This window comes from Halichoerus grypus, chromosome 14 (assembly GCF_964656455.1).
Source record: "Halichoerus grypus chromosome 14, mHalGry1.hap1.1, whole genome shotgun sequence".
NCBI lineage: Eukaryota > Metazoa > Chordata > Mammalia > Carnivora > Phocidae > Halichoerus > Halichoerus grypus.
This window is the reverse complement of record NC_135725.1, coordinates 25,451,158-25,475,896: the sequence shown is the minus strand read 5'-3', so window position 1 is coordinate 25,475,896 and position 24,739 is coordinate 25,451,158. Positions and strand designations below refer to the sequence as shown.

Below are 24,739 nucleotides of genomic sequence, written 5' to 3'. Positions count from 1 at the left end.
CGACACCCGTTTCTAATTTAAACTGTAAATAAGGAATGGAACAGACATATGTTGTACACAGAGTAAGAAACATATGGGACAAGTTACCAAGAAAAGCTGTGGAAGCTGAAGATTAATGGGGCCGAAGTGACCCATTGGTAGAGGAGAGGGCATGGGTGCTGGGGAAAGTCAGAGAGAATGGAAGGGCTGGGTGCCCTGTCCCACGGGTTCCCTTCCCTTTGCTCGTCCCCCTTGGCCACCCCAACTTCACTCCCTGAAGCCATCCCACTTTCAGAGGCTACCCCTGATGGCCCCACTGGAATTTCCCATGGAAGCCTCCCATGGGAAGAATGTTGCTTGAAGGTAGAGGAGGCTTGTCCTTGAGTGGCTTTGGCATGTCACCACACCTGTTTAGTCTCACCAGCTGGAGAGAACAATGGGGCAGAGGGAAAGTAAGGAGGGGGTGTCCACATCTCCCCAGCCAGGCCCCAGCAGTACCACCGCCTCCTGGCAACCTGCCCTCTGCCTCTCACCTAGTACCCCAACTCCACAACCTTCAATCATGACCAGGGCGCTAACAACTAAAATTCAAGTAAAAACCAAGCCCCCACACCTCAAGGGACTATCCACTTCCATCATAGCAGATAATATTAAGAAAAGCTATTATAACGTTATTTGGATTCTCAAACCTTTATTGCACTGAGTACAAATTGACTTTTTAAATTGTTGAATTGAGAATCATTTGTTTGTCTTGGTATCATTCACTCATTCAGCAAATTTTTTAAGAGCTACCTGCAGGGTGCTGGGCATTGTCCTAGACAGTGGGGACATGGATGTGAACCAGTTCCATGTCCTCAAGAAGCTCTCATTTTAGTGGGAGACACAGGCCATACATAAACAGATATCTATGCATGATTATGTCAGGTGGTGATAAATACTACGGAGAAAAGGAAGTAAATAGATTGAAAGGATAGAGAGGCATACTAATTTAAATAGGAAGGTCATCAAACACTCTTCTGAGCAGGTGATATCTAAGCAGAGATCAGAATAACAAGACATGCAAACATCAGGAAGAAGTGCATTCCAGGCATTGGGGCCAGCAAGTGCAAAGGTCCTGAGGTAGGAACAACCTTGATGTGCTTGAACAATAAGGGGGCCAGTGTGGTTGGAGTGACTGTGGCAAGAAGGCGAGTGTAGGAGAAGAGGTGGAGTGTTTACCTGGGCATCTTGTATGGGGTGTGTGTGTGTGTGTGTGTGTGTGTGTGTGTGTGTGTGTGGCTATATATCCATATCTGTATCTATATTTAAATTATATCTTTACTTTTATATCTAAATAATATGCTACATCCAGATAGTATTTTAAGGCAAGCTGCTTAATACTATTTTACAATAAACACATAGTCTATGACCTAGCTACCATTACCATTCACTAGGCAGGGAAACTAAGACATAGAAACCAAAGACCATAGTCAGAGTCAGGGTCTGAGGTGACAATGGAAGGCAGATGTTTCAAATCCACTGAGCTTGCCTCTTTCTCTTTCACTTGTGCTTTAAGTTTGCACCACTTGCCCTAATCCACCTGGTGGCATGGCCAGCTTTGTAAGCCAGTGACAGCAATCATTAGTCACTTTCTCTAAGCCCTGTTCACGAGGAAATCCCTTCTTCCCTGATCCAGAGAGGTCAACAAGGACCTAATTGCACCACCACTTGGATTTAGGAACTGAAGTAAGGTCTGACTGTGTGGGTCTCCCACCCCTTTCTTTCAGTGCAAGAAGGAAGAGGCAGTAGTCTTCAGTAGCACAGATGCATTCCTGAGTTTCTCACAGCTTGGAATCTCTAGGATGCTTAGTTATAGCCCCATTGGCATTCAGCCTTAAGACTGATGCTAATGGTCCCTGTATGTTTCTCTCTGTTAGTACATGAGCAGGGGACACCTCTATGTTACCTTGTTTTTCCTGATTATTTCCCCAGTATTCCACCAGCTATGTGGTCACATCACTGCTGAGGCACCCTTTGACTCCTGAAACAACTTGAGTGTCCTTTAAGGAAGAAAGCTGCCCTGTGGTATCCCAAGGGGAGAAGAGAAAAGATTTCATAATACTGAAGTCCTTAATGATGGTCCCTTAGCATTCCTTCTGCATCTCCCTTCCTGTCTCTATCCCTTCATCAACCCCTACAACCATTTTTCTGCAAATTCCCTCCCAAGGTCTCTCTCCCCAGATATTACATTTTGTTGATATCAGAACATCTATTTAGGTAGAGATCATTGGCATTTAAGATACTATATTTACTGGTTAATATCTACTTGAATCCACTTATGGAAATAGCTTCATGAAACATATAAAGGTCTTTAAGCACCACTATCTACTCTATGAACACAGACTCAGGGAAAACAATTCCCTCCAGCCCAGATTTGTCTTTTGAGATGAAGACAAGAATGCTCCAGAAGAAGGGCAAGGTTTATACAAAACAAAAAAGCCACTGCAAATTAACTCAAAACTTCAGGAAAGACGGGGGTGATTCCCGACTCAAAGAAATTTTAAGCAATCTGCCCCTTTCCAATGCTGGTGTGTCCTCTGCTTCTCCAAGGGTTCAATGTCCTCAGATCCCCTGCTTTTGAACCCTTGTTCCTCCCCCATCTTCTGAATCCCCCTAAATGGCACCACCATCCCCACCAACCACCACTATCTTTGTTCAAAGCTAAAATCCTAAGAGTCATCTTGGATTCCTTATTTCCCCTTGTCCTCCACATCCAGTCATCACCAGGTTCTTTTATCTCTGACTGCAAAATATACCCTGAATGCACCCCCTGCCCATTTCCACCATAGCCACGTAGATTTATGCCACCGCATGCTTTCACCAAAGCCTCCTCTGAGCGTTCAGTTCCACCCCAAGAGCTGTCCCAACTCAGTGGGGAATCTACCTGAGCTCCTCTCATGTTAGCCTGGGCTGCCTCATGTTGAGGGCATCACCTGAAGACAACCTAACCCTGTCCCCCAAAACTCCATGGTTTCGGTGGCCTGACCTGCTGCCTCTGCCTCACAGGAGCGACTCACCGAATGACCTCTCTCTTTGCCCCAGGGGCCAGATTTTACCTTTGCCCCTCACTGTAACTAGATTTGAACGAAACTTAATGCTGGAACAGTCAAATAACTAAAAGTATATGCTCAGGTGGTTACTTGTTTATGGTCCATACTTGGTAAAACTTCCAGAAGACAGGAACACAGATTTTTTGAGAAACGTGTGAAAGGCTTTTTACCCATTTGCTAAACACTTTAATGGTCACTTCATTGCTTCTTTAAATTAAATCACTAAAGTTGCACCATTATTGTAAAGTGGGAAAAGTGGTTACCCCTGGAGGGAAAAATTAGGTTCAGCAGAAGAGGAACCCAGAGTGATCTTTATAAAGCAAAGCACTGCAGAGAGACAATGGCAACTAATAGCATGTGGGAAGCCCTGCACATCCACACATCTGAGGCTCACACCAGACATGAACCGTGAGCCTCACGGGTCAGACTCTTAACGATCTCTACTAATGAAAACTCAGCCAATCAGAACTGGCCTCATTTTGATAGTTATCCTCTTGGGGTCTTCAGAAATTACAATCGGGCTTGCTTTGCATTTATATCACCCAAGTCCTGGTCAGGAAAACTGGGAGCTGGGCAGTGGGGAGGGGGGAGGAGTTTATTTACATGAAGGGAAACAGGCTAAGATGTGGTCTGACACCATGTTCAAGTGATGAGGCGCTATCATCAGGGGAATAATGCTTGGCTGCTCATCACCAAGGGCAGGTCAAGTAAAGGTGAAGGTGAATTGTGGCATGAGGATCTCATGCTTGATATAATTGCTTTTTGACGTTAATGGCCAATAGGTCATTAATTGCTTGAATGCTCAGATGGGGGTGGCTGTGAAGTCCCCTTCTCTCTATACCTCTGATGCTCTATATTAAGATCCCCAGGGGGGCTTTTCCAGGTGTCCCCCTCATTTAAAAACTCGGGCCTTCAGCTGAGGGAAAAGGAGTGCTGGGTACCCCAGCACCATATCTGACGGAAGGATTAGAGTCTTGCTCTAATAATAAACCTGCCCCACGGTAACTACCACCACCCTAGGTCCCTCTCCTCCTTGGTCTGTGGGGGGGAGAGAATGGGGGAGGGGAGTGAGCAAGAGCAGTGGGACTATTGGCCTGGGGCCACTGAAATGTTCTTGTAGAGGGGTCATCTCTTTCCTTTCTCTTCTCTCTGCTCTCCTCATCCTCAACCTGAACTCAAGGAAAGGCCTTCAAGAGAATTCTTCCCATAAAGGCCGGGGGTGCCTTAAGAAGGGAAGACTGGGACCTCATTCTGCATTTGGGCCTCTCTTTGGGCAGCAGACTGTGTGCACTGCAAGGAAAAGGGGAAAGACAGCAGAGCTGAAAGGGGCAGCAGGAGAGCCTACTCCCCCAGCACTGGGAAGGGCAAAGCTGTGTGGGTGTCTCAGGAGTCAGTGGGCACTATGGGAAGTGTCTACGTTTGAGCCTTCTGGTCTGTACCCTGGCTGCTCCTAGGGTGACACCTGACCCCTGGAAGTGTTAGCAGAAAGCAGTGATGGTAAAGCAGAGGATGACAACAGAGATTTAAAGAGAGGTTTGCCCTTTATCCTCAATCCCTCCTTTCAGACCCTAACCTTGTAGGAACTGGAGACAAGATGAGAAGGGAGAAGTCTAGCCTGTGATGCTGGTTGGAGAAGCTTTGAATCTGATAGTAGAAGGACAGTACAAACTGGATGCAACTGGTTTTATAGCTGAAGGTGAACAGAAACTCTTGGAATCTATCCAAGATGCTCTCTTTTTAAAAAGATTTTATTTATTTATGAGGGAGAGAGAGAGAGAACGAGCGCATGAGCAGGGCAGGGGAGGGGCAGAGGGATCTGGAGAAGCAGGCTCCCCGCTGAGCTAGGAGACTGGCACAGGACTCAATCCCAGGACCCCAGGATCATGACCTGAGCTGAAGGCAGATGCTTAACCAACTGAGCTGCCCAGGTGTGGCTATCCAAGATGCTCTTATGTGCTGGGAAATAATTGGCCTCAAAAGCGTTGTGATGCATACCACTCCACACCTATTAGGATGGTGAAAATCCATAATGCTGACAACACCAAATGCTGGCACAGAATTGGAGCAACAGGACCTCTCATTCATTGCTGGAGGGGATGCAGAATGGTACAGCTGCGTAGGAATGCAGTTTGGTGGTTTCTGACAAAACTGAACATGCTCTTACCATATGATCCAGCAATTGTGCGTCTTGGTATTTAGCAAATGAGTTGAAAACATGTCCACACAAAAATCTGCATCTGGATGTTAACAGAAGATGTATTCATAACTGCCAAAACTTGAAAGCAGCTTGAAGATGTCCCTCAGTAGGTGAATGGGTAAATCACCTGTGGTCCATCCAGACAGCAGAACATTATTCAGCATTAGAAAGAAACAAGCTACCAAACCATAGAAAGACATGGAGGAACTTTAAATGTATATTAGTAGGTAAAAGAAGCCAGTCTGTAAAGGTTACATGCTATATGACTCCATCTATATGACAGTCTGGAAAAGGCAAAACTATGGACATAATAAAAGATTGAGAGTCTAGGTTGCAAGGGGCTCAGGGAAAGGAAGGATGAGTAGGCAGAGCAGAGAGGATTTCTGGGACAGTGAAACTACTCTATTATAATCGTGGCTACATGTCATTATACACTTATCAATATGCACCACCAAGAGTGAACCTTACGGAAGCTATGAACTTTGGGTGACAATGCATCGATGTAGGACCATGATTAGAACAAATGTACCATTCTGGTGGGAGACAATAGTGGGGTAGGCTGTGCATGGGTGGGGCACAGAGGATATGTGGGAATTCTCTACTTTCTGCTCAGTTTTTCTCTGAACCTAAGCTCCTCTAAAACATAAAATCTATTTTTTTTAAAGCATTGCACTGAGGGCATGGGCTGTGGCAGTGCCTGAGGCTCCATCGCTTGGTTTCTATCTGTACCATTCAAAAGTTCAGGAAAGGAGGTTGCTGGTCCTGCCCCAACCTTACTATGATCCCCTGGCATTCACGGGACTGTTCTGGGTGGGTGCTGTTCTGTAGAAACTGAGAGCTGAGCAGCAGGTGCAGAATTGTGGCTTGGAGGAAAGTGACAGAGAATACAGCTGGATGGACGCTGGCATGGGTAGCCTGCCTTCCCATGCCTCGGGGTGGAAGTCAGTGTGGCCGGAAGTCCATTCTCAACAGGAAACAGAGAGCGATGCTTCTTGGGAGTCTCCGAAATGGGAACATTGTGAAGGCTTGGGAAGGAGGCCAAGAGAATATGGGACCAAACCATTCTTACCAAGATAAAATTAAGTTTACAGTAGAATGTATGCACTGTTTCTTCCACATATGACTTTAAAAACTTTTTTTAATTTTGATAACTTGATACCTAAACTTGCCAGGAGGATTACAAGAATGTTGGGCATATCAGGATAGCAGTGGTGCAAGCTAGAATAAATAAAGATGAAGAAGTAAAGGATATTAATGAGAAGCATCTTTAATTATTACAATTTGTGTCTTAATGGGCGGATAATGTTGGCTCTATCATAGCTAAAGATATTAGAATGATTTTAGTCATAATAGTTCTCTCTTAAGGATATTAGACTCTTAATAGGAAGTACAAAAAGAGCTTTTACAGGTTATTGATGGGGACGATTCACAATTGAAAACAGTGAATATCTAATGATCATTCTGACAGGCTTCTATAGGCTTGGGCAGTCGTAGAAGAGAAAACTTCAGTGTCGGGTGATCAGAGGGTGTTCAGAGGAAGAGGGATAAAACAAAAGGCTAAAATGGACTTCATGGCTGGCTGGGTGGTCAACCTTGTCCTCGGACATGTACAAGTGACTGGGTTTTCTTAGGTGAACCAGGAAGAGGGTCCCCTGGAGATACTTGAGAAAAGCGTGTGGAAGGCAGACTGAAAAGGTCTGAAGACAAGAGGGAAGAGTTTCTTTGGCTGAAAGAAAGGAAAGGCTGTTTGGGGTTTCAAGAAAAGGGACTGACAACTTCTACCACAGATGAGGGTCAATTTGGGGCAAACTTCCACGCACTGGGGCTGCACTAAAATGACATCATGTGAATCTGGATTACAGAACCATGTTGTGTGACACTGCATCGTGTATAAATGAGGTGTTTCCAGTAGCAAATTCCTTTTCTTTCCAGAATGGATTCACCTGGTACCAAATTCTAAGAAATAAGAATGGTGGCAGATGGGAGAGTTTCTCTGTGCAGCAGAGCCTGAGGCCAAGGCTTCTATTTTCTCAGGAAGTTCCATGTGACTGATGGCATGCTCACAGGCTCCTTCCGGGAGCCTACAGGAAGTACTGGGTCTCAAGAGAGTCTGATTGAAGAGAAGAATGGAGAATAGCTTTTCTACAGTTGCCTTTCCCCTATTGCTCAAGGATTCCAGCACTGGGTGTTGGCTTCTCTGCACTTCTCAGTCAAGCACACATGGGTATCAGAGTGAGTCTAACGGAGTTTCTTACTTCAGCATCAAGAGGCAGGCAGGAGGCCATGATGTGAGAGGTACACAACATGGGCAAGATGGAGGTGCTGTGGGGTCAGTGGGAAACCCACACAGGAGCTGGAGCAGAACAAATAGCCAGTGGTCCCAAAGACAGGTAAAATCAAGAGGATCTGAAGCAGTGCATGAGAAGTATCTGCCCCAGGAAGGGGATTAGGCAGCAAGACCCTACTATCTTTCCTTTCTTCTGCCATTCCACTAGGGCTGGATCCAAATTTCCCTACCCTTATTTTCAGACCCATCATTACCTAAGCAGCCTCAGTTTTCCCCAACCTCTTCCCCAAATTACTTTGCTGAATATAGAATCAACCTCCATGTCAGGCTGACTTGGTGTCCCTTTGCTGACCACCCAGCCTCCACCTTATGCTTAAAGTACCTCTTCTTTTTCTTCTGCCCCAGGGGTGGCAAGTGGCTGGCCACCATGTACCCCCAGCTCACAGCTTAAAACTCACAGCACTGGAGCTTCTCCACACAGTCCTTTTTCTGGCACAGGGATTTTGCTTAATCTCCATTCTACTTATCACTCTGGTTGCCTTACTTGTCCCTAGGCTTCCAGAGATACATGTATCTGTGCCTCTAAACACAAGCTCAGTCCTTGGGACCCTGTCCCACAAGACAGATACTTTTGTAGCCAATTCCTACTTGACAGGATTTGGGGATATCTGTGTATAAAACTCCTCATTTCTGGGTCCATCCACTTCAAGAGGCATTTAGCGTCCTCTTGACCCCTAGCCTGGACTGGAGATTTCTTTAAATCTCAGACACTAATTTTGCCCCTGGGTTACTTTCCTACAACTAGCTTGACTTGCTCACCATAGTGTCCGAGCCTAAAACCTGGCACCTGCCTGCCCTACACCCACCCTGCCTGGCTGCTACATCTTCTCTGTGAATCTTATACTAGGATCAATCACAAGTCAACAGCTGATAGAAACTTCATCCTTAGTTGGCTTCCTGCATAGTTGTTCGAGACTCTTACTGTGCACATGCTCTCAGCTTTATGGCCAGATAGAGACAGAAATACAGACATATGTTACTAATCGCTGGACAGAATGTGGACAAAGCCCCAGTAGATTCTACACGTGGGCAAAACTGGGCTCCCCAGCCAGGCAAGAGCCACAGAGAGGAAGGGGGTTAATCAGCAGGGGCACTAGAAAATCAGCCCGATCACAGAGCACCTACTGTGATCTGGCACTCCCTTGGTAGGGGACAGGCTATTGTCTGGTACTCTCTCTTTTTCTCTCTCTCTAGATCTCTTCTCTACTCTGAACTTCCTTCCATTTTCTCTTCCATATAATACCATGATTTCGATGACAGTTTGGTATTTAAAGAACTGCCAATGGTAGCAGTTACTGACCTAGAATAGAGCCCTAGTTCTCTGCCTCTGAATCTAGGGCTGGCTACCCTCCACCTCATGGTGTCCTGGCAGCAGCCTATGTCCTCTCCTGGAAATCACATGGTGAGGGCAGAGTCTGGGGCCCCAGTGCAAGGTCTCTCTCCTTCAGTCAGGTGTGGTCAGGAGATAGACCGATGGGGGAAATAACTCCACTTCCCAGCTGCAAAGCTGAGCTTTAAATGACTTGCCTCTGGGCATCTGGGTTCTGCCCACTAGCCCACAGACACCTGGGGCAGAACTGCTATCTTGCTTTAGCTGTTCCTCCGGTGAGACTCCCTAAAACTTTCTTTGGCAAGCTTGCTGGAATGAGAAACCATGATGGCGGGTCATTGCTGAGTCTTATCACGACAACGTCTTTCATGCTGCATTAGTAAATTTTGAGTGCTTAATAAGTGACATAAATGGGAAGGGGTTTACATCTTTAGAAATGCTTTTTCCCAAGGTTAATATTTCATGCTAAATCTCTGTACTCTTTTGACATTTTTATGACCTGTGTACAGCAGTCTCATATGTTCGCAATAATGTCCAAATTGAAAGAGTATGATGATCACTTCACTGCTCTTTGTTAAGTCAGTTTTAAGCATCTTGTTCCATTTGGGACTTATGTCCAATCAGATATTTTCCTTTTAAAACTCTGCCTCCCTTATTTTCCCAGGATTGTAATATTTGGAAAGACAAGAAACTGTTGACTTTTCTGGGGATCTCAAGTGTCCATGTGTTTCTTGTCCCCTCTTAAAGGCTAATTACCTTTAGACAAGTGAATGTGATCTATTGAAATAAAAAAACTCTACGAGTCTGGAATAGTTACCCTAAATTTGGATCTGGTCTCGAGTTTTTGTTTAGTTGGCTAGATAAAGGGGGTATGTCCCAGGGTGGGAAACGTAACCAACACATGTTCCAGGCCATATGCTGGTTCTTCACATACATTAATTTACTTAGTTTCTTGCAACAACCCAGCAAGCAAGGCTTTACAATGTCTAAATTTCAGATAAAGAACCTGGGGACTCAGAGAGGATAAATGACTGTCCCAGTGTGTGGCCAAGCCAGTCCCACAGTGCCCTGACTCCCAGGCCAGAATCAGCTCCAATTTGCTGGGATTATCATCATGTTTTGGATTCAGATCAGAACCTACAGAAGTCAAACATACTCTTCACTTGGGCACTTGGGATTCCATGGGACACAGCAAGATTCATCAACTACCCATGCAAAAAAAAAAAAAAAGGTGGGGACAAATAGGGATCTTTCCTCAAATTCCACCAATATTGTAATTATTCTGGGGGGAAACCAACAACAACAGTATGTAGTCATTCTTTGTAAAAATGTGGCCCTGTACAGTGTGATTCTTTCTGAAGCCCAGCAGGCTTTTCTACAAGGCACGCTAGCCAGAGACCCGGACGGCCTGCATTCTGATACGAATCTAATTTTTCCAAGACTTGTCTGTTTCTAAGGACTCACATGGAGTTTATAATTCACTTTGCTATTTTTAAAATGGTCTAAGGATTACCCTCTAAGCCCTGAGCACAATATGGCCATTTCTTAGGGAAAATCCTACCCCTCCGGTTGGAGCATGTTCTGTGCCTTACAGTTGGGGCTCTGCGCAGATCCATCCCTGCTGCCCATTAGTGATTCGTCTGGGTCTAATTTAGGCCACAACACACATCGAGCAGGAACTCTGTAATTCCATGTTCTCTTCAATGTTCAGCAGATTTTGTTCACTCAACAAATGTTAAATGCCAGTAATAACTAACACCTTCTCTCTCTAAATAAAGCACTATTTTGAGACAGCATATACATGACCATTCTGATTTCATCTTTTATTTAGAGAGTAGGAAAAAAGAAAAGAAAAGAAAAGAAAAAGCCACACACAGATTCTGTCAGCAGAGCCTGTATTTCAAAGTCTAAAACTGGGTCATGGAGATGGGCTAGAGGCTAGGGGATGCTGAAGAGCTTGGAAGCCCTGAAAGAATCCGGGGATGGTAGTAATAAAAAGTGTCTTCTGCAAGCCTTCAAGGAGGAGACAGAGCAGGAGGCTGGAAAGAGCCCTGGGTATGTGACTTGCTGCCGAGGGGTGGTCTGGGCTCGGCCACCACTGTTGACGCCAAGGCATGTGGCGCTCAGGGGTCAAAGCAGATGCTGCCTGAGAAACGCCTGTTGATTCACTTAAATTATTCATTCGCTGAGCACATATTTATCTGGTGCCTACTCTGTATTCCACATGGGGAAAATCACGGAGAACATGGCCTTCGCCCTCATGGAATTGAGGTTGGGGAAGATATTAAATCAAAGGATCTCAAAATAAATATGGAATTTAAGTGCATACGTGCTGTGGAGGAGAGATTCATGATGCAGAGAAATAAGAGAGAAATTCAAAACACCTAGCAGGCCCTGACCAACTGCACCTACCTTGGTCTTGGTGCCTGAAGGCTCCACGCTGTTCCTGGAGGCCACTTTTTAGTGGCTGAAGGAAGCAGACTCAGGGTGGTGGCTGTCTACCAACTTGTGTGGAAATCTTTCAAGTTTTGCAACCAGTGTTCTGGCTGAACATTGGCATTGCATAAGAGCTTATAATAGAGGGATTTGCTCTGGGCTGGAAGGCTGGTAAAAGGTTTCATGTAGGGGTAATATGTGAGCCAAGACCCGAAGAATAAGTAAGAATTAACTAGGTGAAGACAGAACTTATTTTTAGGCGCCTTGAGCAGAGAGCCTTCAAAGGCCCAATGGTAGGAGGGAACAAAATGTGTTTGAGAAGCTTAAAGAAGTCCAGCGTGACAAGAGTGCATTAAGCAAAGGCTGTGTAACAGGGGATGAGGTGAGGGTGTTGCATGTGAGCCAGAACACGCAGGATTGTGTAGATTTCATTTATTTCCTTATGAACAATGGGAAGCCATTAAAGATTTTCAGCCGAGAAAGGCATGGCCAGGTATGCCTTTTATAGAAGCACTCTCAGGCTGCTGGGGGAGCATCTGGAAGGCTGCTGTGTCCATTCCAGGGAGAGGATGGTAGCTCAGACTAGGACTGGTGATAAGGGTGGAGAGAGTATATTGCTTCTTGCTTGCCAGATTGCTAGATGACGGTCATTTACTGAGCTAGGACACACTTGAACAGGCCTGGGACATGTTGGGGATGGGAGCCAAGAGAGAGACTCTTGGAAGAGAGAGAGGCTGAGGGTGTCGCCACAGGGGAGCCTCTGTAGTGTCCCATAGGAAACCAGGGTGCAGGGGAGGGTTCTGGACAGAGCACTAGGTGCGGCCTTGAGAAATTCCAATAGTTAATGGCTGGCCCTGTGAAAGGGGGGTAAGAAAGCATGACCAGCAGGGACAGGGATCAAAGAAGCCAAGGAAGGAAAACACTTCAAGAAAAAGGGAGTGGAAAAAAAAAAAAAAGAAAAGAAAAAGGGAGTGGACAACAATCGTCAAATGAAATGAAGGCTGAAAATGCCCATTGGCTTGATCTCCAGAGAGATTTCCCTGAAGGGTTCATGAGAGTAGCTATATTTTTCATTCAACTCTTCACTTGGAACTGATTGCAGACTCACAAGTGATTGTGTGGTACAGAGAGTTCCCACGTACCATCACCCTGCTTCCCCCAGTGGTAACATCTTACACAGCCATCATGTCACAGCCAGGACCCTGACGCTGGTGTGGGACGGGAGACTCCCCGGCAGACCTTCATCGGATAACTGCAAGAGCTGCTGTGGTGAGGTATTGGGATCAGAAGTCAAATCGGAGTGGGTGGGAAAGAAGAGACAGAGGCTGTGTAGACAGTAAATACTGTATTCTGCTCAGCACTAGGCACGATGTCAGGTACTGGGTGCAGGGTGGGGAATCCTGCGGAAACATTCACATCCACAGGTTCAGGACAAGAAATAAGGGGAATAGGAAGCTGAGGGTAGAAATCTATCTCTGGCAGTGGGCATCAACGTCAGAGGCCACAGTGGACCTGGGAGCAGGATTTCTAGTGGTGAGTCCTTGGGAACGAGCCCCTGGTGGTGGCAGAAGGAAGCTCACTCAGGTCATGGCAGAAGCATCAAGGCTTTTCCTTCAAGACGGATTTTCTGGGCAGTTGGTCATAGCAATACCTCTCAGAGTTTACAAACTGTTAAGAGCGGAGAATCTTTCTCCACCTGAGTCCCAGACATTTTACAGCTATTCCATTTTCTAACTGAACATTAGAAGGAACTTTAGCTGGTGGGTTCGAGGGATGAATTCCTAACAAGCCCATTTCACAGATGAACACACGGAACCCCAGGCTCCAAGGGAGCTCGCATCACCCAACCACGTATGGCAAAGTCCTCCTCGGATCTCAGAATTCTGGTGTTTGACGTTTCTATTCCATTGCCTCTTAGAGTACCTTACTTTGTGGGTTGCTCTGGGTCTCCAGAAACAGATTCTATTGAGTTGTGCAATTAATTAGCCACTGCTTCCTATGAAAGTTTGGTCATTTTCTTCTTCCCGATATCACCCAAGTTGGCCATCCCCAGATATCCAAAAGCCAAAAATATCATAGGAAGACATGTTTTGTTCTTGTCTCTCATTCTAGTTGATAGATGACCAAGAATCAGAAAAATAATTAAGTATTCGAAACCTTGAGGGTAGATTTGACTAATGTCGAACATTCCAACTCCTGCTCTACTAGGATCATTCCTGAAGCTCTGTTTTCAAAATGGAGGCCAAGGAGAGCGGGTCAAAGGAGGAGAAGCAGGTGGAAGCCGGCAGCAGGACCCGGGTCCCCATGGGGCAGGGGCTCTTTTGGCCTCATTCAGACGGGTGTGCAGGGAGGTTCCCCTCGCCCGCCTCATTCCATCTCCACGGGAAGACAGAGTGCAGCACTGGCTGCTCCTGGGGGAGAAGCTATAAGAAAGCTCTGGTCCTGCATACTAATTGGCCTACTTTAATGACTCTTCATCCCCTGCCTCCAACTGCAACAATCCCCTCTTCCGAAATCGCCTGCTCCTAGCGGAGGAGGCTCGCTGCCATGGCAACCAAGCCTTCCAATGCTGGGAAAACTCACCATAGAGATGTGGGGAGAAAAATTCCACTGGTGCATTTCCAAAGAAGAAGGGCTTAAGGGCGGGGGAGGGAGAGCAAGGGTTTGGGGGAATGATGTGGCTGGAGATGGGGAGCTTCCCTGGCTGAGGGCAGGGGGGTCGCTACACAAACGTGCCTGCAGACACAAAAGCCCGCACACAGAGAGAGGACCAGTGGAGCCTGGCGCTGGGAGATCCAGCTGCACATGCTGATGTTCATGTCACCTCGTCCATGGGGTGCCCCACACAAAAGAGGGAGGATAGAAACAGGTCCGCAATGGCCTGTCTCATGAATCAAATACTCCCTCCCTAGTCAGTGAAACACAGTACCGAGGTTGAGTGTGCTCTCATCCACATGTGGACTTGGTCACTGGGAGCTTCTGTTAGTGCTCTGACTCTGCTAGAGAATCCTATTCGAAATGCGATTATATCTCCTTTGAAAAGAGAGAAAATACAGTGGATACAAGGTGCGTGCTCTCCTGAGTTGCCATAAGAGAGGGAGTATCCACTGAGGTGTGTTTGCTTGGAGCCACCCGCTCCCACCCGATGTGACCCAGGACTTCTGCTGTTGCTGTGGGGACAGACACTGGGCCAGCCATGCTTTGCACCTCCATGTCCCCTTTAGCAGGACGGCAAAGCAGCAGATGGGGTGTTTGGGGGTCCCCTCTAATTCTGGGGCACCCTTTAGCATTGTCTGAAGCTCTGTCCCATCTGAAGTGCTTTGATTCATCCCCCCCTGTTCTATAGAGCTCCCTTTCACAGCCTTTTCTTCCTGTTTCTAAAGCAAGGCAGTGCCTTTTGCGTCATGAGCCCAGAGCATCATTTCTGAAACACCCCAGTGTTAAGTGGCTGGCACACATTAATGTCGAAAGGGGTGTTTAGTTCCCAAAACCAAAGCAAACACACACACAAATGTTCTCTTTGGGACCAACGTGGGAGAGAGTTTCTAAAGGCCGACCACAAGCTGATTGTGTTTCTGACAGTCCCCTTCTCTCAAAGGAATGAGCAAATTCTGCCATGCCTTTATCCGTGCCTGACAACTCCCAGAAACAAGCCAGGGCTGGGAGCTCGCCTCGGATCCAAGTCAGCAAACCCTGAGAGCAGGAGGCGGCCCGCGCTTGGAGAATGAAGCTTTGGAAGCCACACAAAACCTGGAGGCACTTCATTCCCAGTCCGGGTGAACGATGCAGAGAAAAGCCTTATTTGGTCATATTAAATAAGATACACCCGGTCACATTCACCTTTGTCCTGCTGATGTCATTTTTGACACAAAGACTTTGTAACATGCTTGACTCCCAAGCCCCAGCTTTTCAATGTGACATTTGATGAATCTTTCGTTCATTTCTTTTCAACAAATATTTATTGAACAAACTCTGCGAGATGCAGGGGTAGAATACAAAAGTGACGACCCACCTGTCCTTCTTTAAGAGGGTATTTGGAGATAATGGCCCTCTCTTACATTTGCAGAGGACACTCAGTTCCCAAAGCACTTCACACGCATCATCTAATTTAATCCTCGTGCCCAGCCTGGCAGGGCGGAGATAAAGCTTGTGCTGCTGAGCAAGGAACGAGGGGCAGGAAGCCCTTGACAAAGGATGCCAACAATGTTCGGGGCTGCTATCCTAGCTCTTACCAACTCACTTTGCACCTAGGAAATTTAGGTGCTAAAACTGTATGTTCTCCGGGGACCAAGGCACAAGGCAGTCTGGGTATGAAGAGCCTCTCGGGAGATTAAATAAGTTGGCCTTCAAAGAAATCTTTGAAAGTGAGGACACTTTATTCAGAAAGAAAATTGGCTTTGCTTTCAAAGAAGACTGCAAAGGGGACATTTCAAAGCGATGGCTTAATGAGGTAGAAAAAACACTGGCCAAGGAGTTAGGAGGTTGAGAGCCCGGTGCTACCCTGTGGCTTTTAGAAAATGAGGAAATCGGGCCAGATTATGTCTAAACTGCAGGTCAAAAATTCAGCATGGTGTACCAGGCAGGTTTGCGATCATATACGTTATTTGGAAGTTCCTGAAAAAAGATTTGATCAAATGCAGTTTTAGAAGTTATGCAATTGGTTATTACACATAGGTGCCTTTATTTAATTGCCAAGATGGGTTGAATGTCAAGAGCTAAACAGTATTTTCAAGGGCTTGTTATTTTGAGGTCTCCTCTCACATGTACTATAACCTACACAATAGATTATAAGGATGGAAAGCAGAATGTCTGGAACAAAATAGACATTCCATAAATATTTGCTTCATAAATACATGAAGACGTGGATGGATGAATGAATGTGGAGCAGACAACAGGATTTTGTAGTGGTGGCAGAGAATAAAATGCAAAAGAACATTCTTCTGAGAAGCGTATCAATGTATCTCCTGCCAAAAACAAAAGCCATGTAACCAAGAAACAAAATATTGCCTCGGAGAGAGGTAAGTAGGGGTGGGCAGGTACTTCTGTACAAGAAGTTTTAATTTTACTACTTGAGTCCTAATACTTTTTTCTTAAGGTTAGTTTGGTGACTTACTATTGCTAAGGAGCCACGCTGCCTGTGTTTTCTGATCCTAGATATCTGCATTTGGAAGATGAGGTTACTCCTATACCAGCTCCAAGACAGCACAATTCCGTGTAGATCCAAGCTTCAGATTTGAATCCAGCTTAGATCAGGGAGATCTGTCATTTCAGCTCATCTTATGTAGTCAAATAAGCCACTTGGGGACCCTCAGCTCCTCAGCATCTTGGCCTGTGGGCTGCTCACTGATGGCGTCACCAAGGTTCTACCAACCCTGTCTGGGGTGCGGGTGCCTATGTAAGGGTTTTGTGCTTTCTAGAAACCTCTCACCAGTGGAGCCCTGGGCACCAGCCGTGGAGGTCTGTCCGTGGTGCCTCCTTTCCCTCTGTTTGCCGGGGCCGTGCTTCCTGGGGAAACGTGCTCAGGTCTCTTCTGGACCTTGTCAATTTCTGACCAGCCTTCCAGCTAAAGCTCAGCCTTCTTGGTAGCACTCTACGAAACCCCCAACCCAGGGGAGCATCTAACATTTACTCTTTCTGAAGAAACCACTTATCAGATTAAACTTTTGTGCTGTCATCACCTTATGGATATTCTTTTTCTTTCCCACTAGATTAAAACCCTTCTATATTATAATCATATTACAATATATAAATTTATCAAAGTAACATGCTGTACACCTTAAACTTACACAGTGTTACATGTCACATGCATGCAGTAAAGAAGAAAATAAATTCCTCCTTGTAGAGTGGGAACTGTATTTGGTGCACATCTATGCCCCCACAGTGCCCAGTAGGGGTTGAATAAGCATTTGTTGATTGATGGATAATAAATACATCACGGTAATTATGCTAAGGGAGTCACTGCAGTATTGTAAGGAGTCAAATGAGAAATTCACAACTTTGAAGTACAAATAGATAAATATTACATGCAGACCGGAATCATTTAAAAAATAAAATGGAAGTTCAGAAGTTCCACTACTAATATTCATGTTGTAAAAATAAATTAAAAACTGTATGTTCTGCATCATAAGTGTAATTTAGTAGTGGTGAGCACAGCAATCAAGAAGAATTTATGTAAAGAGGAAAGTGGGAGCAGAATTATTTGCTCACACGGGCCATTGCTTAGTTAAAGCCTCTGCTCAGAAAAATAACTTTTACACTGCTTGACTTGATGTTACTGATTTTTCATTCTTAATGCTTCACTGCCCTTTGATTCCTTAAAAATGAATCATGAGCTTTGAATGTGAGGCTAAGAGGGAGGGATGTAAAGAAAAGGAGAAGGAGGGAGTTTAAGTACTAGAAGGAAGAAAATATGTATTCTCTGCTTTCTCCAAGGACTGAGCGTTAGATTGAAATCTCTGCACTGAGTGAACAATACTACTTGCATTATCCAAACTTAAAAAAAGAAAATGGGATGGGGTTTCTTCTCTATTTATTTTATGAAATTGTTTCACAGTCCATGTGCTGAGTCATCTAAAGGTAGTCCCTGGATCATTGCCTCTTTCAGGCAAACCAGTTATTGACCAGATATTGATGAGAGCCCTCACAATTTATAGCCTGGTGCTTAATTAACACAAAACTGCAATAATGCCCTTCCAGCAGGCTGAACTTCCTAATCATTTCTTTTCACTCTGAATGCAAAATTGGACCCACTTGGAGTCTCAAACCCTCACTCTTTCATATCAAAAGATTTCAAATCTATGATCTCATTTACAGGAGAAAGTGTGATCTTTTTCTCCATCACCCTCACCAGAAACAGCACCAGCTCATTGACTTCACATTTCCTTAGTGAAATCGCCAGTGTTTCAAAGCCCGATATAAGATGCTCCCTTCTAACCTCCAGGATACTTCTGCAGGGTTTTTGAATATATCTAAGAATGTCCTGAGTAGAACAGTTCAATTAAAATCACCTCTCTGGGCTTAGTTGAATGCAAACAGTGGGATCCCCAATTATGGGCACAAGTTCTCTTTCTCTTCCTCTCTCTCTATCCCTATTTTTGTCTCTTGCTTGCTTGCTCCAATAACTTATCAAATAGTTTCAGTAGATCTAATGGAATTAAGCCTACCAACGGACGAGATGCATTGATGACCATGAAACTCATAGTTATTGCAAGTGGAAGAAATTTTGAAGGAGGCAAAAACAGTTGCAGTGGTGACTGGAGCATCTCTCCAAAGAATTACTGTCAGACTGAACTGGGGAGGGTTCAAGAACTTTATAATTTGGCTGGAGGGCTGCTTGTCAAATGGTAGTCATCTCTGGCCTTCAAACAGAGACCAGATAATAACTGTAATTTAACCTGCTCCTGCCTTACAGAGAGCAGCCACCTTTTCAGCTCTGGGGGGGGGGGGGAGGAGGGTGGTTCTGCAAAGAACACAGAGCGCTTCTCTGTGTAATTAAAGCCCCAGCTGCATGGATCCGCTCATCAGAAATTCAAAGAGTCCGGGAGACCAGTCTCTCTCAGTCTTCCTCGCCCCTCCCACATCCTCTTCTTGTTTCCTCCTCTTTCCCACCCTTTCTGGCTTTATAATTCATCTCTGAAACTGCCACAGAAAAACTGCAAAAACACTGAATAGTCCCACTTCTTAACTAAACGGAGTGCTCCTTGAAGGCCTGTCCTATTTGTCTTGACAGAGAGCCTTCATAGACGTTGGCGGAATTAATGAAAGTTCTCTTTGCCCCCAGTGATGCTGGCAAAAATATTACTTCTATGCAAATGAATCCTGCACCTTAAAATATTCCACCGTATCTCAGTGTATGCTCAACCAATTCAAGGAGGGTAGATATTAATCTTCAGGAAGATACCACCATAACATATATCCACATTTATACTAAACAACTAGCCTAAAGATTAATTAGTGGGTATATATCCCTCTTAATAAGTCAGCTGCTTAGCCAAAAAGGCAGGCTACTCCCAGTTAGATTTTTGGCAGAGGAACGGTGAAGATCTTAGGCTATGCAGTGAATACTCTGTAGGTTCAGATCTGGGCTTACAGCATTTATTGATTATGTGAATACAGGTAGAGCTTCTTCACCTTTCCAGGAGGGGCCCGTGTACTCATTGACTCATAGGGCAGAGTTTGGGAGTAGCACTTATAACATGCTCAGAGGGGTCTGTCCTCGGTAAGACTCAATTAACATCAGTCACTTCAGCCAGCTGATCATGGCTCTTCCAAATAGAGTTACAGACTACAGAGTTTTGGGGTGCCCGGGTGGCTCAGTCAGTTAAGCACCTGACTTTGGCTCAGGTCATGATCTCAGGGTCCTGGGATCAAGCCCCGTGTCAGGCTCCCTGCTCAGCTAGGAGTCTGCTTCTCCCTCTCTCTCTCTCCCTCTGTGATCTCCCCCCCCCCTCTCTCTCTCAAATAAATAAATAAAATCTTTAAAAAAATTACAGAGTTTCCAAAAGGGCAACTTGGCTTTGTTTCCATCATGGAAAAGGGACACTAAAATAACATCAAGAGTTTGGTTTATCCCTGGTTAGCAACTCCCTAGGTGCCTGGTTTATCTAAAAATAATATGTCAACAAAGGGCTTGGCTATTTCTGCGATGACCTTTGCAAGGACAGATAGCTGATTGTTTTCACCTCCTTTTCCTAAGGAGGCACAGTCTTGTACTAGTGGCTTAGTCTAAGGCATGTCTCTGGCAGGCGGGCCAAGTCAGGCTCAGAGCCTAGTGGCAGCAACTCTCCTCTCTCACTGTTTAAGATACTCATACCGTTAAAAGCCTTCATAAAGCATGTTCTTTCATGTGCTCTCCACCACAACCTGCTGAAAATACAGCCAGAAGACAACAAAAAACGAAGCGGAGAGGCTAAGAGGCTTTCCTGTGGCAATGCAATGAATTAGCGGCATGGAGAAGCCTAAAGCTTAGGTACCTTGTCTTTCAACAAGCTCTTTCCAGTTTACATACGAACTACCTCCTCATGAACTACAGTTGATTTTTTTTAAATCTGAATACTTGCTGTAAACATTCACGGTGGTTCTCAGCGAGGGGTCAACAGACCAGCACCAGGGACTTCACGTGAGAACTTGGAAGAGGTGTACATCCTGGGGCCCCACCATAGCGCCACTGAACCAAAACACTGGGGGTGCGGCCAGCCTTCTGTTCTACCAAGGCCTGCAGGTGACTCCCATGTACATCAAAGTTTGAGAACCGTTGCCCTAGAACAAGGAGGCTAATAATAAATGATCTCATTCAATCCTTACAACAACTCTAAGATATGTAATACTGTTCGCACAGTCTTGGATAGGGAAACTAAGGCTCTAAAGGAACAGTCAACCTTTCTAACATCATGTGGTCGGTAAGAAAAAAACCCTATGTCTGCCTGACTCCAGGGGCCCAGCTTCTAAACCCACTGTCCCACTGCCTCTCAGCAAGTGTTAACTGGCAGAAAGAGTTTTACTAGCAAGGGTTCATTCAATCTGTCTATAATTCCTGTGCAAATAAGGCTAGTCCTTTACTTCACAATAGACCGCTACATTTAACATGATGGCTATTGTGCTCCCCATTCTCATCATACAATTTGGCGGATGGGCTGCTAAAATCATTAGTCCTTCGCACTTGACAGTGGAAATCTGAGCTTTTCTAGGGGACGATCATACAGATGCCCAGTTCCAGTGGGATCCAGGCTCACACAGCTTCGGTCACTTTTTACACACTACTCCAAATTTTAAATTGAAGAACACTTTGATCACTGAGTTCTTCAAATGGTTGGTACTTATTTTCAAAGAGAAGAAAGAAATGTAACTGACCTCAATTTCCCTAACTAGAATTGGCTCAGTGGTTCAAAGAGAGTCGTTTATAGTCAAACAATTAAAATAATGGTGAAGGCCTGCGTTCCCCTGATGGAAGTCTTGACAGCTGTCTTTCAAGATATTTTTCAAAGAACAACAGGTGCTCTGTGGTTTCATCCTGGAAGCTGTGGATGCTGATCCCAGGACGGGGCCTGTGCGTAAGTGGTTGCATATTTCATTTTATGCTGCTTCTCTCTATCAGTCTGACCTTGGGGTCATTAAGTTTTCAAGAAATCTTGGGAACAGAACTGATTATAAACTTAAAGGACAGCAATTTGGTATAAGATGCTGGTAAAGGGCAAGTAGGGAGTAATTTTTAAGACTAGAACTACTGGGAGTGCTTAAGGGACCTTTATATCTCAGCGCATACATCTGTGAAATGACCACACTTCAACACCTAATTCAGGGGGTCAGAAGAGGAAGTATGCTTTCCCACTTCCCTACTCAGGCTTCACCCAACCACAGTGGCCTGGATGGGGGTGGGAGGGGGTAGAATGAGACAGGAGAAAGGAATAATCTACTAGGACTCTGAGAAAGAAAATCTATGTAATTTGCTCAACCCCATGTTGTCTCTCCCCTCTGATAAACAATTATGTATCATTACATTTTGTACACATATCTTTGTGAAATGGAGTTTGCTACAGGATACAGTCTATCTTTGAAGTGATTTTTAAGTCAAAGCATACAAATGACTTCCTTTAGACTGAAAGGCCGTGTGAATGTTGAACAGTAGCTATTCCGTGTACCAGAGAGGTGTTAGTTACCCAACGTCTTTATATCCTGTGGCATGTGCGCGAAAGAAATTAAATCCCTTGGTTAGTTGTTCCACATGATACCAATCAATCAACTGGATTGATATCCCCTTCCCCCATTGAATTAGCTAATTTCTTGGCTAAGCCAATTTAATTATTTTGGACACATAGACTTCTCTTCAGACTAATCAATAAAAACCCAAAACTATCATTTTAAAGGTTAAACTGCTAAATGATTCAAAACACAGACATTTTGAAAGAAGTTCTCTCTCTAAAACTCCTTCTTTTTTATCCTGTGGACATAATGGCCGAAGTGAAATGCTATTTAAAAAATACAATTATCTCACTTACGAAAAAAAAGGATGCCAGGGTATCATGCTTTCTCAAGTGATTTGAGAAAATAACGAAAAAATCAGCAAGCTCCAATATTTATACAACTTGAAATATAGACTAATTAAACTCTATTTTCTTTCCAAAAGAAAACGGAAAAACAACAGATTAGGAAAAAATATTTGCTTAATTACATATACATGAGTAATTACACACACACACACACCTCCACGTATTTTAAGGGATTATTCGCTTAAAAGAAAAAAAAAATCAGGACCTCAAAACATAAATATCGAAAGCACAGAGGCAGAGAATCTACACAAGGAAAATAAGAATGGGTTAGAAAAATTGGACGGTGGTTGATTTTGCCATTTGTCCTTTCCAGCCCTGCCAACCAAGGCATCACCTAAATGCATATAAAAACCTGGCATGTGTATCTGAAGCATTTATTTCGGACTACCGGCTCTCTCACAGTTTGACTCACTAAACCCTGTCTTCATCCTCAAAGGCTCTGCATTTACCTCTACCCTGAGGGGTATTTTCAGCATCGCATGCTTTGAGGTTCCATTTTGGACACGCTACCCAAGCTCAACCCGGCATGCCCTGCCTCAGATGTGCGGCCCACATTCAGCCTCTGCCCTTTGTGCTGGCAAGGTGGGTAAAGGACCTCGTTGGCTATTGACTTTCTGCCTTGCCCTGAAGGAAGTCATCAACAGTCAGAGGGACAGAGATCATGCACCAATAACCAAGGGGAACCAGGTACGCACCCGGGAGACAGTGTTTTATTTAGGAATTTGCAAAACTTTTAGTTTAATCACCAATCTTCTCAGGGTTGGATGCCACCAAGACACACAGGGATGGGTGGTTAGCAATATTCATATACTGGTGGATCCTGTGCAATTGTTTTAAAAGCAGGATGACAACATAGATCAAGAGTCGTAATAATGCTCAGATCCTTTGATTCTGTAAGTCCACTACTAGGAGCTTATCCTAAGTCAGTAATTCAAAAAAAGAAAAAAGTCCTACATACAATCATGCTCTCTGCACAGTTATTTAAAATAGTAAGGAAAGGAAAAATTTAGAAGTTCAATAGTAGAAAACGAGTAGGCTAACCTTGGTAGCTCAACCATAAGGAATATTACTTAACCATCAAAAAGTATCATGACACAATGATCATTCAAGAAAAATGTTTATAATAAAAGACCAGGTAAAACTGAATAAGCATCGTAAGATCAAGGTGATCACAACTACATAATGTGTGTGCGCGTGTACATGTACACAGTGTATATACCACAGATGCTCATTTGGAGACTCTGTGTCTGAAAATCCTCCTACTCTCTAAAATTTATTTGTAACCCCCAAATCGATACTCATGGTGCTTTCACAGTCATTCACAGACCTTCGCTGAGCAGGGACAATTTTGAGTCAGATAAGGTGATGCTCTGCCTTCTCGTTTTAGGTCTCGCGCTATAAATGAGCATCCTTTTCCCCATCTAATTAGTGCCACATATTTTTTTTTTGCATTTTTTATGGGTTTTGTTGGCGATTTCACTGTTGAAAATGGCCTGCAAGCATAATGTTCAATGCCGTTTAGCATTCCTAAGGGCAAGAAGATATGATGTATCTTACAGAGAAAATATGTGTGTTAGATAAGCTGCCTTCAGGCATGAGATAGAGGGCTGTTGGCTTTGAGCTCAAAGTTCATGAATCCACGGTGTATATTAAATAAAGTGTCTTTAAACAAACACACACATAAAACAAGATTATGCATTGATCAGCTGATGAAAAATGTTGTCACCAGAGGTTCACAAGAACCTAACCCTGTATTTCTTCTAGGAGCAACGGTTCAGTATGTACTAATTCAGTGTTTGCGGTGAGTTTATAGAGCACGACTACCACTAATAGCAAGAATCAACTACACATACGTGTGTGCAGACATAGGTGTATGTGTGTATATATATACATACACACATACATACAAACGCTACAAGAAAATTGTGTGTACAAATACATAAACGCAATTATCCGGGTTTAGGGATCCTTGAGTTTTTCTCTTAAAATTTCAAAATTGTTTTTATAACATTGCTTTCACCATGCAGACATTTAGAATGAACAAAAGCCAAAGAAACCCTGCTGATGGATAACAGAGTTCTCTAGTCGTAAGTATAGATTTTTTTGGAATACAGTGGCCTCACTACCCTTGTCAAACAAAACAAGTTGGCCAGCATGCGTCCTTCATGCTCATTCTCTGGACAGGTCACCTGATCTTGCAATGTTTTAGTTGGCTCCACTAAGAGGTAAAGATAATATCAGGCCTTGCACGAATGTGTACATTAAAATCCTGCTGTAAGCTTCCCAGGGAGATCTTCTGATTCTTTTAGGGTGCTA

At 44.4% G+C, this 24,739-nt stretch overlaps 1 protein-coding gene across 2 annotated transcripts in view; it reads right to left on the bottom strand.

Annotated features, from left to right (window-relative positions):
* NTRK2 (neurotrophic receptor tyrosine kinase 2) overlaps positions 1 to 24,739 on the bottom strand; it is a 323,196-nt gene that overhangs the window by 19,850 nt on the left and 278,607 nt on the right. The window lies entirely within an intron of this gene.